Genomic DNA, 12,134 nt, shown 5'->3' with positions numbered 1-12,134 from the left:
AAGAAGGAACCAAGCCGACTTAAACTTATTAAAAAAAAAAAAAAAAAAAAAAAAGAACAGCTACTTTATTTTTCAGTAAGAGCAAGACATACTGACAGTACTTTGGGCAACCTCCAGCAGCCAAACTACTGTTAATGTCCAGAATGCTTTCCACTTTTGTCTGGGGGCCTCCAAGATGAGTAAATAAAACCTCATGTACTCTTACTTCTGTCAACAGTCTGCAGAAAGAAAAAGCCAGAAAGAAGTCTGACTTGCTAGAATCACCCCGTGAACACTCTTCACATTGTTTGACTGCCAGGTTTATGCTTCCATTACTAAATCACACTTCAAGATTGCTGTCTAAAAAATCAGTATTTTCATGGGGGGGGGGGGGGGGGGGGTGGGTTTTTTTCTTTTTTTTTTCATTTTTTTATTTTCATCACCTTCTGGCTACTTAAGCAAACCTTCACACTGCGTGAAGTGCTAAGTCATGATCACGCAGAAAATATCTGTCTCCCTTCTCCCCAAAACTCACACTGTTTTCCCTACTAATTAGCTCATAGTGTCCCCTGAGCTCAGGAGGTAGCACAGAGCCTCCCATAAAGCAACCAACTGTTCAGTCCATCCTGCACTAGCTATCTTGTTCACACTGTGGCTCACGATCCTCAGGAGCCATGAAGGGTTCACCTCAGCATCATTCTCCTAGCTCAGCTAAGCAACACAGGGTGCAAGGAAGATGCCTGTCCCTCCCGCACACACCACTTGCCAGAGAAAATCTCAGTTACCCACTCAGATATTCAGGTGCAACAGTACAGGTAGTCCTGGTGCACTCACAAAATCCCAAGCTGGGACCAGCTCAAAATCTGTGTCATCTCTGTACAAGGGTATGAGTTACAGCCATAGCAGTGTTCACAAAGATGCAATGGATGATTGTTTATTTTAGACAAATGAGGTCCGTTTTACTTTGATCAGAAAAGGAAGGACTGACCAAAGAAATCAAGGCAGTGCTTTGCTCTAGAGATGACAAAGGTTGTAATCAGCTACCACCCCTTCCTCACCACTCCCAGAAGAAAGAAAGTCCCTTTTTCTGAGGTGATAGCATAGCTGCTGTCTGACATAGGACCAAGGAGCCAGAGGGGCTGTGCAAGTGGGAGCTGTACCATGAAGAGACAGATCGGTGGCTACTAGAACTTCAGCAAGCACATATGGTATTCCCTGAAAGGACTGAATTCAGAGGCTCACATCATTACTGTGGTCCAAAGCTTATTCAACTAATGCCACATCCTCCCTGTCTACCATGCCCTCTGCTCACTCCTTATCCACCACCACCACCTCTCCTCTGTGTGATTAGCAAGAGATGTCCATGAGCATATGGGGCTGCAGCTAGTGCTGCTTCTACTGCTGGGGTCCTCTGCCCAAAAAGGGACCACAGTCCCCGGGAACCACCCTATGGCAACTTCTCCCACAGAGATATGGGTCCATCTATTGATCCTGACACACCGGAGGTCCCCTTCCTTCCATTCTTTGCCCAAACACACCAATATACAGCTGGGATTCCTGACACAACTTCAGAAATCTGCTCTGCTACCTACTCTGTATACATTTGCACATGGACTATTCACCCCAGGCTCCCTTCATAAATGACAGAAAGAAAGAGACCTGCTGGGTTTTCAATTTCCATTATCTCCATGTAGCTGACTAAAATGGGTCAAATTCCTGGTGACCTCAAATGCCTCTTTCTCCCCACAGCCAACAGAGATCAGGCAGTGAGTTCAGGTGGAGGGGTCTGTCTGGCATTTGGGCTTCTGAGACAAGAGGGGATGGTTCCCAGCCATGGTGTTTCACCAGCCAGCAGCTCAGCAAATTCAAAGACCAGATTATGGGTCTCTGTGTCCAGCAAATTCAAAGACCAGATTATGGGTCTCTGTCTGCATAGAGACCCAAATGTATTGCAGAGAGAGAGGAATAAGCTGAGGACACAATGATGGTCTACAGCTTTGCTTAAGTACAACAGACTCTGAACCAAAACTCTCTGAAACCATTATTTTGCTTTCTATGCAATTTGAATCTGGTTATAAATACAGCAGAAGGACAATGCTAGTAACTAGGAACTGGAAAAACTAACATAAGCTGCATAACTGAATTTTCTAATGATGAGATTCGGTAAAAGCACCATCCTTTCCAATTTCTCTGGAAAAAACATCACAAAAAACTACCTTGCTTTGATGAGGGGAGGGACAGGGAGATCTGTTTTCAAGAGACTTTATCTAATTTGCTCAAATGTTTTAATAACAACAGCTCTAGTTGCCCAGACAAACACCCTTCCCATGTACGAGGGGGAGGAGGGGACAGAGGAGCTGAAAACGGAAGCTGGAGGATGCAGTTCTTTACTACTTCACCAACGTTATAAATCAAAACATAAATAGCAAGTGTTACTGAAAGGGTGGGAGGGGAAAACCTGGGTAAATTCAGCTCTCGACACGCACCCGGTCCTTCAAGACAAAGAGCAGAGACTCCCACATCAGCATTTGTCTCTCTGGCTTGCGTGGATAAGTAGGGTATGACCTTGTCTAAATCCCATTCACAGGCCAGAACAAAGCTCTCTAAGCCTCAGCTACTCTCTCTGTTCTCGATGTATCAGGCCCAAAATGCCTCCTCTTTCGCTCAGGCTGATTCTTCCCCACGGCAGTGATTCCTGGCTTGTACATCAGAAGAGGAGCAGGCTCACCAGCACACAGAAACTCCACAGCAAAATCAAACGACCACATCAAAAACCTCCTCAGAAGAAACGGCTTGAATCCAAGTAAAAAATTAATCATACACAAGTTAATTTTGAAACAAAATAGAAGTTAAATTTCTGCTCCCAGTACACTTGCAGAAGTCCAGAGCAAGGTTCACGGGGATGTATGGTGCTAGATGACCCCAAAGCTTGGCCACCGTCCTGGTGCTGGCTGTGGAGCCTCTGAGTACCCCTGTAGATTGTTATCTGCTATTTACAAAAATCAGTGGGTCATTAAAAGACCAAGCTGAATTAGATCTTCACTTGTGTCAAGGCAAAGCTGCAACAAGCCTGCACGTTTCAGGAAAGTTTACTCCAGACTTATGTGTGTGTGTGCTTGCAAATAATCCTGCTGTCACTGGCATTTCTCTTTTCTTTTTAATTAAAAATAAAATTAAGGCCACCTACCTGGGCAGTTTATTTAGGTTACAGGTTAAATTTGGCCTCTCAGAAAGAGACATTTAGCTCACAGTGAGGCTACTGCTGCTGTGTGTTTCGTCCCAAGGACAGAACTGAGTCCAAAGTGTTTTGAGTTAATGCATCACTGAGGACAGACAGGAACAAAGTACACACCTAGAAACCCAAGAAAAACCTTACAGTCAGTCCAAAGTCGTGAGTATATTTGTCAGAGGGGTTCTTCTCCCACAAAACAGCAGAATAACTTCACAAAGGGACAAGCCAGGTGAAGCCATGCTGTTTTGAGAACATATCCTCTTTCACCCTTGATCCCTGCATCCCCAAGTTGAGCTAGGTTAAATCCCCGCCCTCAGCAAATGCATGCATGGATAGTGGTGAGACAGCACTTCTGCTTAGTGGGATGGACTGGGTTTGTTTGCTTTTCCAGAAAACATGCAGTGCAATGGCATCTGAGGGAGGAATTGCACTTCCTGGCCCGGTGGGGGGTGGCTGCTCTGCAATGAAATATCCAGGTGTCACGACAGAAGAGGAATCTGTGTTTGACTTAAGAGCTATTCTTTGGGTTATAAGTTGCCTGCTGTACTGTTCCTGGATCTTTCAAATGCCTCATACTTATCAAGGCAAGAAACAGTGGAGCCTATGCCTTCATAATCTGTGTTTGACTTAAGAGCTATTCTTTGTGTTATAAGCTGTCTCTGTACTGTTCCTGGATCTTTCACATGTCTCATACTTATCAAGGCAAGAAACAGAGGAGCCTATGCCTTCACAGATGACTTTTTAGGGCTCTGATTTGGTCCACAACACTTGGCCTAGACATAGCAGTGAGGAGCAGGTCCATCGAGATGGTGACCAGGGAGAGCCATTTCTTCTCAGCTTCTCTGCTGAGGTCCAAAACTTGCTATATGCAGCACTCAAGGACAATTCATTAGGTTCACTACCCCTTTCTGGATACATCCTTGCCTGAAGGCAAGGGTATATCTCCTTTCTGTCCTGTACCTGCTACATATGCTATAAGTGATTTTGGGTCTTGAAGGTCCTACTAAACCCAAACCAGGCATTTTGATCTTATAAAGTGATCTGTTGTGATCAGCGGTGCATGGACACACACTTCCCACACCAAGTGGACCAAGATATCTTCTCTGATCCCAAGAGGAAAACCACAAGATATCTTCTCTGATCCCAAGAGGAAAATCACATCCATCCCTTAGGTATATCTCCTTTCCTCGAAAGACCCTCATCCATCCTGCCTACAGGGAGCAGTCCCTACCATACGCTATCGCTGCTCATACAGGCCACAACCAGACGTGGGACTGTGCTGATGCTTAAATGGTCTTGCTGACTGCAGCACAGTGCTCAGCACTGTCATTTTATTAGCATATCCAGTAACTCCAGACACACAATAAAGAACATGACAAGCTTACTCTCAGGAATGCACCCAGTGGCTCACACCAACTATCAGGTGGAGCCTGAAAGAGAGGGCAGCAGGTCCCACTCCTCTGCCTGCTTAACACCAAAGATGGTCCAAGCAAGGAAAAGAAGCATCACTGGGGGAACACGATCAGGCATCACCACTTTAGTTTGAACTGGGACTTGATTTGTGCTATATAAGATGAACATTTGGATTCACTAAGTTCACCTGGACCTCTGGAGACCTCCCTCTTCTACCCTGAAAGTAAAAAGTGTTGCCCCTAAGGTGGGAGTTTGAGGAAAAGGTGTGCTTGCATTATTGCAGAGTCTGAGTTCTGGTTCTGGGGCTACAAGTCCTCCTTTCCATGAAGAAGCAGCAGGCAGAAAGGTCCTATGCCTCAGATATCACCTAACAGGAGATAATTAGCTCACTCTGTCCCAGGCACATTTTCTGGAGGTATCTCTTTCTTTCTTACATGGAGCAAGGAACAAGGATGCTCCTGTCTTAGCTGTTCTGGTGAGGTGTGTAGGCATGAATCCTCATGCCCAGGAATAATGCTAAGAGCCAAAGCTTCAAGAAAACTGCAGAGCACTTCTGTACAATGTGCTAGGCCTAAACACAGGTGGATTTCTAGCTTAAACCTTCTCCTTCCAGCAGTAGAGAGGAATGTACCAGCCGCCCTCAGCCCCACACCCACCTCTCACCATATACCTATCTATCTTCTACCCACCTGGTTGTAACCAGCACCACCTTCTCAGGCTGTCTGTCTACACGGGGTTTTTCCCGCCCCAGATTGCTGCAGTGAGGAGTCTGAGGTCTACCCTACCTCCTCCACTCCATGATCCACTTCTGCAGGCACGCTCACACCTTCTCCCATGTTACCACCACTGCCTGGAGCGACCTTTTCAAACCAGTTTCAACCATCATTTTTCTGCCTTTCTAAATGATACAACCCTCCATGAGTAGCAGGTGGAGAGCTGGTGGGTTTTGTTGCCATAGAAAATTCTGAAAAACATATTTGATACAGAACTCCTTTTACAACTAAAAAATATTAAATATGTTCTGAAGAAAAGCTATGTCTTTTGCTCTAGAAAACTGATGTGCAAAGTCTGAAAAGTTTTGATTCAACCAATCTACCATAATGCCTCATGGAAACTACAGATAAGGTTCCCCCCATATCCTTATTCTTTTTGTCAACCAGGTTTAACCACAGGACCACATCCTTCCATGAAAACTATTGCCAAGGACAGTCAAGATGGAGTTGTCACTTACAGAGGTCATGGTACATCTTGGAAGCTCCAGGTAATTAACTGAATGGAAAAGCACGTTCCATCTCTCAACTAAATTCCTATGACACACAATAACAGCATTCAGAATCAAAACACTTCTGTTGTGGACCAAAATATTTCCACTAAAGAACTAAACCAACCTGAATATTTTCTGTGTTTTGGAAAGAAAAACACCTTTATTTCTCTATTCAAATTTCTCTGTTTGAGCAACCTGGTCTAGTGGGAGGTGCCCCTGCCCATGGCAGAGGGTTGGAACTAGATGTTCTTTAAGGTCTCTTCCAATTCTAACCATTCCATGATTCTCCCGTCCTCTAAAACCAACTGAATCAATAAACCTGAAGCTTCCAGCTCAGACCCTGATCTTCTAACACCTTACCTGGGAGGATATCACTAGGCCCATGAAGAGTTGTGATCCTGCAACACACAAGGTTGCAAGATTTCCTCCTTCCTTCCATCTCCTCCTTTCACCATTTCCACCTCCATATATACCATGTTTTTACTACTTTTGCTGTAACTCATTCTTACGCACATTGTTAACTCCTTAGTGCATGAATGTTTTAAAAATTTCACCCTATCTCATCCTTAGCTCCTAGTCAGAACAGTCGTAATTATGGACACAGTCCTGCTACTGTCATATTTGCTGATAATTATAATGCGCTAAGTACAGAAAGGTTTTTATTGCCACCTTTCAATTCCTTTAGATATCATGGAAGATACTCCAACCACCTCCTATAGGCACCTCTCTTTGATGTTGGATGAAACTCTTTCCTTTAACAGTTAATGGTCTGGCAACCCTGGATGAAAACTTAATTTTTCCTCATTGTATGTGTCTTGCCTATGCTAGGAGATTATTTCAATCCAGTAATACTTTGGTTAACTAATATATATTTTTCATGAAAAAAAGCCACTTCTTATAATTGCTTTTCCTGTTCTTCTAGTTCATAACCACTGGGGATAAGATGCAGAGCTTTTTTCTTTTTCTAAACTCAGGTGTTCATAAGGCATTGCTGATAAGATGCAAATCAAAAAAATTATGCTGTGAAAGATACAGTTTCTCCATAAAGAGTGTTTTCTGCTCCTGGAGAAGTGGTGTCATCTCCTGATGGAAGGGCAAGAGTGCCCTGGCCTTGGGCGACAAGAATGATCTTTTCTGCTCTGTTTCATTTGGAAGCCTACACACAGACCCAGTACCACTGCTGAGTGAAGTTCATAGCCAGATTTGTGGATATCCTGAGGTTTTTCATGTCGTTCTGCTGGCTAAGACACCTCTTTTTGTTCACAAGCACCTCCCAGGCCGTTCCGAGCTACTTTCTTCATACTCTTTATGCAAAACAGGGAGGTTTCACTCCTGTTTTATAGCCAGGTCCAGAACTGATGTGCATGGCAGGCTTTAGTAACAGTGTGAGTCAAACCCCTGTAGGTTAGAACACTTGGCCACCCATTGAGCCGGCAGGGTAAGGATGCCCTAAACTGGTCTCAGCATTAAGACTTCCTTCATTTCCCTGATGAAATGGCAAGTTCAGCAGATGGAAGAGAAGTCACAGAATCAGACTGAGTCCAACACATGGATGGCCACAAGATTCATAAGGTCCCTGTTCCCACTCCCTTATCAACTGGAATTTTTTTTTGCCTTTTAGGGTTGGTATTTCCCATGCATACGCTCTGACTATTTTGTATCTCCCAGAGATAAGTGGGACATTTTTACTTGACAACGATAAGGAAAAGGGGATACACTTCTTTTGAATGAATACCAAGCAAATTAAAAGACACAATAATTGAGGCAGCTAATTACCAAGGAGCACGCCAGCCCAAACCAGGTCAAACATGATGTGGAAAATGACCATTCACAAAAAACAGAAAAAAATATTATCTAGAGCTTATCATCTGTCAATCTCAGGGCTCTTTACGACTCAGATAAACATCAAGAAATTAACTTTAGACATCACAGAACCCTACATCCGCACCCCACACATGGCACCGTGGTGAGAGAGACAAGGTACCGTTACATGAAAGCTGCACCATTTTCTTTTCATCCTGCCCTGGGTACATGCTATACAACCCTACACTTCTTCCACGCAGCCTGTCTGCCCAGAAGGACCAAACAAACACAGGAGAGGATTCTTGCACATAGGCGGAACGAAAAATATCACCAAAACGAGATGGCACAATCCTGCCCCAAGGCAATGGTGTTGCTACAAGGTACAATACAAACCAGAGGAATTATCCGTTGCTAAAACAGCTGTGTGTAATTTGGAAAGCAATCTGGGTTTGTCCCACACACACACCATCCCAGTTAATAAATGCTATCTTTACCGCTGGATGCAATCTGGTTGGTGGTGACGGATTAAAAATCTCCAGCAGGCCTGATAAACCACAAAATTAAGAAGAACAAGCAGTGCTACAGACAGCATTTTGCAATTGGCTACAGAGAAGGGTTTGTAGTTGACGCTGCCTTTGCCAATGTTTTCCTTCCAGCCGGGTCTACAACCCGGAGTCGGATGCTCTGGTTCGCGCACAAGTGAAGGCAAAGAGAGAGCAGCACCAAGGAATGGAAACAAACTGTCACGGAGAGCTCACAGGCCTTTTGATGCCAATCATGAACATGATCCAGTGAACGTTTCTACGTGAGAACAGGCTGAGAGCACGTGAGAAACCCTGTGAAGGAACTGTGCGTGCACTCTAAGCCGTAGGTACTGGCAATCGCAGGATCAAAGCTCTGCTTAGTCCTATAGATGCTTTCACACGTACAGGTTTGGGATGCTCATGCTACCGTATCAACTTTCTCTTCCTTCTCTACTTCGAGAATCACTTTTACGAAGCTTAGGCAAAGAACAAGACTCTGCTCACCCAAATCCTGGCTTCTGCAAAGTGGGAAGCAACAGCAGAATTCCCAGCCAAGTGTTTAAACTTAGATCCACAAACACATCTGTAAAAAGCCAAGAGCAGCTCCTATAGAGCAGCCCTCCTGACAAAGCCCTGGAGGGTGGTTAGTCCTTCATCTCCATCCAAGGCTGCTGCAGAACTCTTTGCAATTAAACCCAGACAATAAAGAAGAAACCAAAAAAAGTTGCCATCAGAAATTGCGTTCAAGGTATCAACTTCTTCAGAACAAAGCGGGAGGATGTACAAAGACTAACCTGATGCCAAGGAGGAAAAATAAGAACTTGTCATGCTGGAAGGCTAAACTGCTGGGGCTCTCCTTCCCTCCATCCCTCTTTCCTCATCTCTCCCTCTTCTAAGCCTTTCCTTTGAAGCCTTCCACCTCTGATGGGACGGAGAGGCACGCAGTGCATCTGTGAGAAGCTTTGATGAGAGTCAACCGAGTGACTTTCTTTGAAAGGAAACACACTTGAGGTAGAAAAAAATAATTAGTTAGCTCCACCCTGGCAGCGTAACAACTCTCTGTTCATAGCTCTCCTTGGTGTGGAAAAAAAAAAAGAAAAGAAAAGAAAAGTTTTAAGTTTTACCCAGTGTAGCAGTGTGGTTACAAAAACAGCCTGGGTACAGAGGGGCTGCTGAGATGCAGGATGGAGGTTCAGGAGAAGGGTCTGAATCTTCAATAAGGCTTTGGAAAAAAATCCCTAGGATCGCATAGAAGAGAGGAGAAAGTCTAACTAAACTCTGCATTGCCTATGGCCGTGCAACTGTGGCATCATCTTAATGCAGGGGAGTCTTTCAAGCCAGAAACCTCAGCAGAGGCTGAGCGTTACTTGCTTCATCCATCATGTGTCCTCCAAGGGCTTGGCCAGAAGGTCATGCGAAGAAAATGAGGGGTTCAGCATGGCTCAGGGAGCTTTGGCAAACGAAGGCTGGTGGACATTAAAGTCTCATGTCCAGCCTAGATACCAAAAAAAAAGAGATAGATGCAACAACATGTCTACACTGGGGTCCAGATTCAACTCTTCAGCCAACAGCAGCTCAATGGGACCGTGAGCTGTGAGCTCCAGGAAAGCAGCTGGCCGAGGAGGCCATCTGAAACCTCCAGCTGAATGCAGCCCTGCTCCACCACAGGTGGGACAGGAACCTCCCTGGAGCAGGTGCTCCTTGCTGGGCCCTCGCCTTGGCTCCTAAAGCACATTCCCCAGAAACTCAAATATGCCTGGCAGCCTCAAATGGGATGTGGAGTCCTTTCTTCAATCACAAAGAAGGATAAAATAAAAGAAATATAAAAAGCACTTCAGGACTTCAAGAATTTGACTGTTCAAAAATACAAAAGTCAGAACATTGCCCTATTCACTGCATATCCACAAATAGTTCTGCTTCTCCCTCCCCCCAGCCTTTTGTGTTGTTTTTTTTTTTTTTATAACAAGTTCAGTGAAACTTTATCTCTTCCTGCCCTAGTAACCCTACTAAATAATCTGCTATTAGCATGACTCAATTGAGTGGCTTTCAGCTGCTGAAGTTATTTTCTTTGCTACTGTTGTTTCATCGGTGGAAATTAAACAAAAAAAAGAGCCCTTAAAAAAGCTTTCCACCTCTGCAAAGTATCACACTAGGGGAGATTAGAGAAAAGTACAGCCGGTAAGTTAGTTCAGTTGCATTGTAGTTACAACTAAAAAGGAAGCGATTACACCCAAGTGTTGAACTTCATCAGCATTCAACGTGCACGCAGGGAACATAACCCAGCTCTCAAGACCCAGCAGCCAGGCTGGGTTTTCGAGTCCCCTCCTTCAAAAGGAAATGCAGCTCTCAACACTCCCTCAGCGGAGGAGGGATGGAGAGAGTTCATTTCTCTTTACCGCTCAATTCTGCTTTCAAGCTTACGCAGCGCTAGTCTGTAGAATATTTCAAATTCGATCCGAAAATGATATATATCCAGCTACTGAGATCACAGCATCTCCTGTAAACCAAGACTTCTATCTGGCTGTCCTGTTACATACTGCTGTAACCAAGAAACACCTACAAAACATCACAGGACCTAGCAGGGGAAAGTATCTTCCCTCTCTATTTTCCCCCGTTTGTTTACTGTGTTGAATAACGCTTTGGTTATCATCAGTTTTCATTGTTTTTCTCATTTTCCCCTCTTCTGTGTACTGCATGAAGTCACATGGGAGAGCAAACAACACTTTTTTTTTTTTTTAAAGGCAGGAAAATGTGATTATGAAACCACAAACACTCGCACATCAGGTGTAGAACATGAAAGTAATTTAAACTCTTCTTACTTAAAAAAAAAAAAATCTAAAAGAAAAAGGAAAGAAAAGAACTGTCTGGTTAGATTTCAAGTTGAAACCCTTAAAATCCCTTAACGAAGGAGAAGTGATAGCTGGAGGAGACTGTCCTGAACCCCAGGTAAAACGAGATGCCAGCGGTACCGAAGTGCCCCAAAATTCCTCGCTGTCCCTGCGCCGCTGCGCACCTTCTGCCCGCAGACGCTTCGTGCGCCCCGCGCACCCCTTGCGCGCACCGACCGGCGCTGCCCTGCGCACCCCTTGCGCGCATCGCCCCGCTCACCCCCTGCGCTCCCCGACCGGCGCTGCCCTGCGCACCCCTTGCGCGCCCCACGCGCCGCCCTGCGCGCCCCCTGCGCCCGTTCCGGCACATCACCGCGCAGCGGGACACCGCGGGACACCGCGCAACCCCCGCCCCTTCCCTCCGCCGGCTGTACCTGCTATCCGAGCAATTTGGCCAGCTCGGCTGGGCTGGGATTAGCCCGGCGTGGCTCAGTTCGGCTTCGGCACGTCTACTCTACGAGCCCCGCGCAACCTCGGCTCCGCCCGCGCAGTCCCGGCGCAGCGCTGCGCTGCCCGCCCGCAACCGCCCCCGCCCCGCTGGGGCTGCCCTCGCCGCCTCTTCCTCCTCCTCCTCCTCCTCGGCGACACCCCGCCTTCCCATCTCCGCCCCCGGGACCCCCCCACCCCGGCCTCCTCCCGTGTTTGCCCCCCCCCAAAAAATGGTCCCAATCCCGGGGGGGATGGTGCTGGCTGGGGGGGCTGAGCGCACAGAACCCCTTTTCTCCTGGCAGGGCAACCGTGGCCACAAACAAATGTTCACCAAAACGAATGAAATAATTAGGACAAGCTGATTTTCTTGGTTTTGTTTGGTTGGTTTTTTTTGGTTTTTGTCTTTTTTTTTTCAGGCTGCAGAGCCTTGTTGTTGTGGTTGGGGGGGGGTGTTGCTGAGGGGTGCAGAAGAGAAGTAACAGGGAAGTCTTTGCTCATTCATCTTAGAATTGTATGATTGTCCAGGTTGGAAGAGATCTTTAACATCATCGAGTCCAACCATCGACCTAACACTGACAAAATCCACCACTAAACCATGTCCC

General features: G+C 45.8%; 1 protein-coding gene across 1 annotated transcript in view; it reads right to left on the bottom strand.

The window, feature by feature from the left end:
- PRKCQ (protein kinase C, theta) overlaps positions 1 to 11,594 on the bottom strand; it is a 66,511-nt gene extending 54,917 nt beyond the window's left edge. The window contains exon 1 of the mRNA XM_014949155.1: positions 11,478 to 11,594. The gene's annotated coding sequence lies outside the window, so the exon portion shown is untranslated. The remainder of the gene's footprint in view (positions 1 to 11,477) is intronic.
- Positions 11,595 to 12,134: the final 540 nt, after the last annotated feature.

The sequence above is a fragment of the Calidris pugnax genome, unplaced genomic scaffold, assembly GCF_001431845.1.
Source record: "Calidris pugnax isolate Ruff unplaced genomic scaffold, ASM143184v1 scaffold125, whole genome shotgun sequence".
Lineage (NCBI taxonomy): Eukaryota > Metazoa > Chordata > Aves > Charadriiformes > Scolopacidae > Calidris > Calidris pugnax.
The sequence above is the reverse complement of the archived record's forward strand: the minus strand, read 5'-3'. Positions and strand labels throughout refer to the sequence as shown.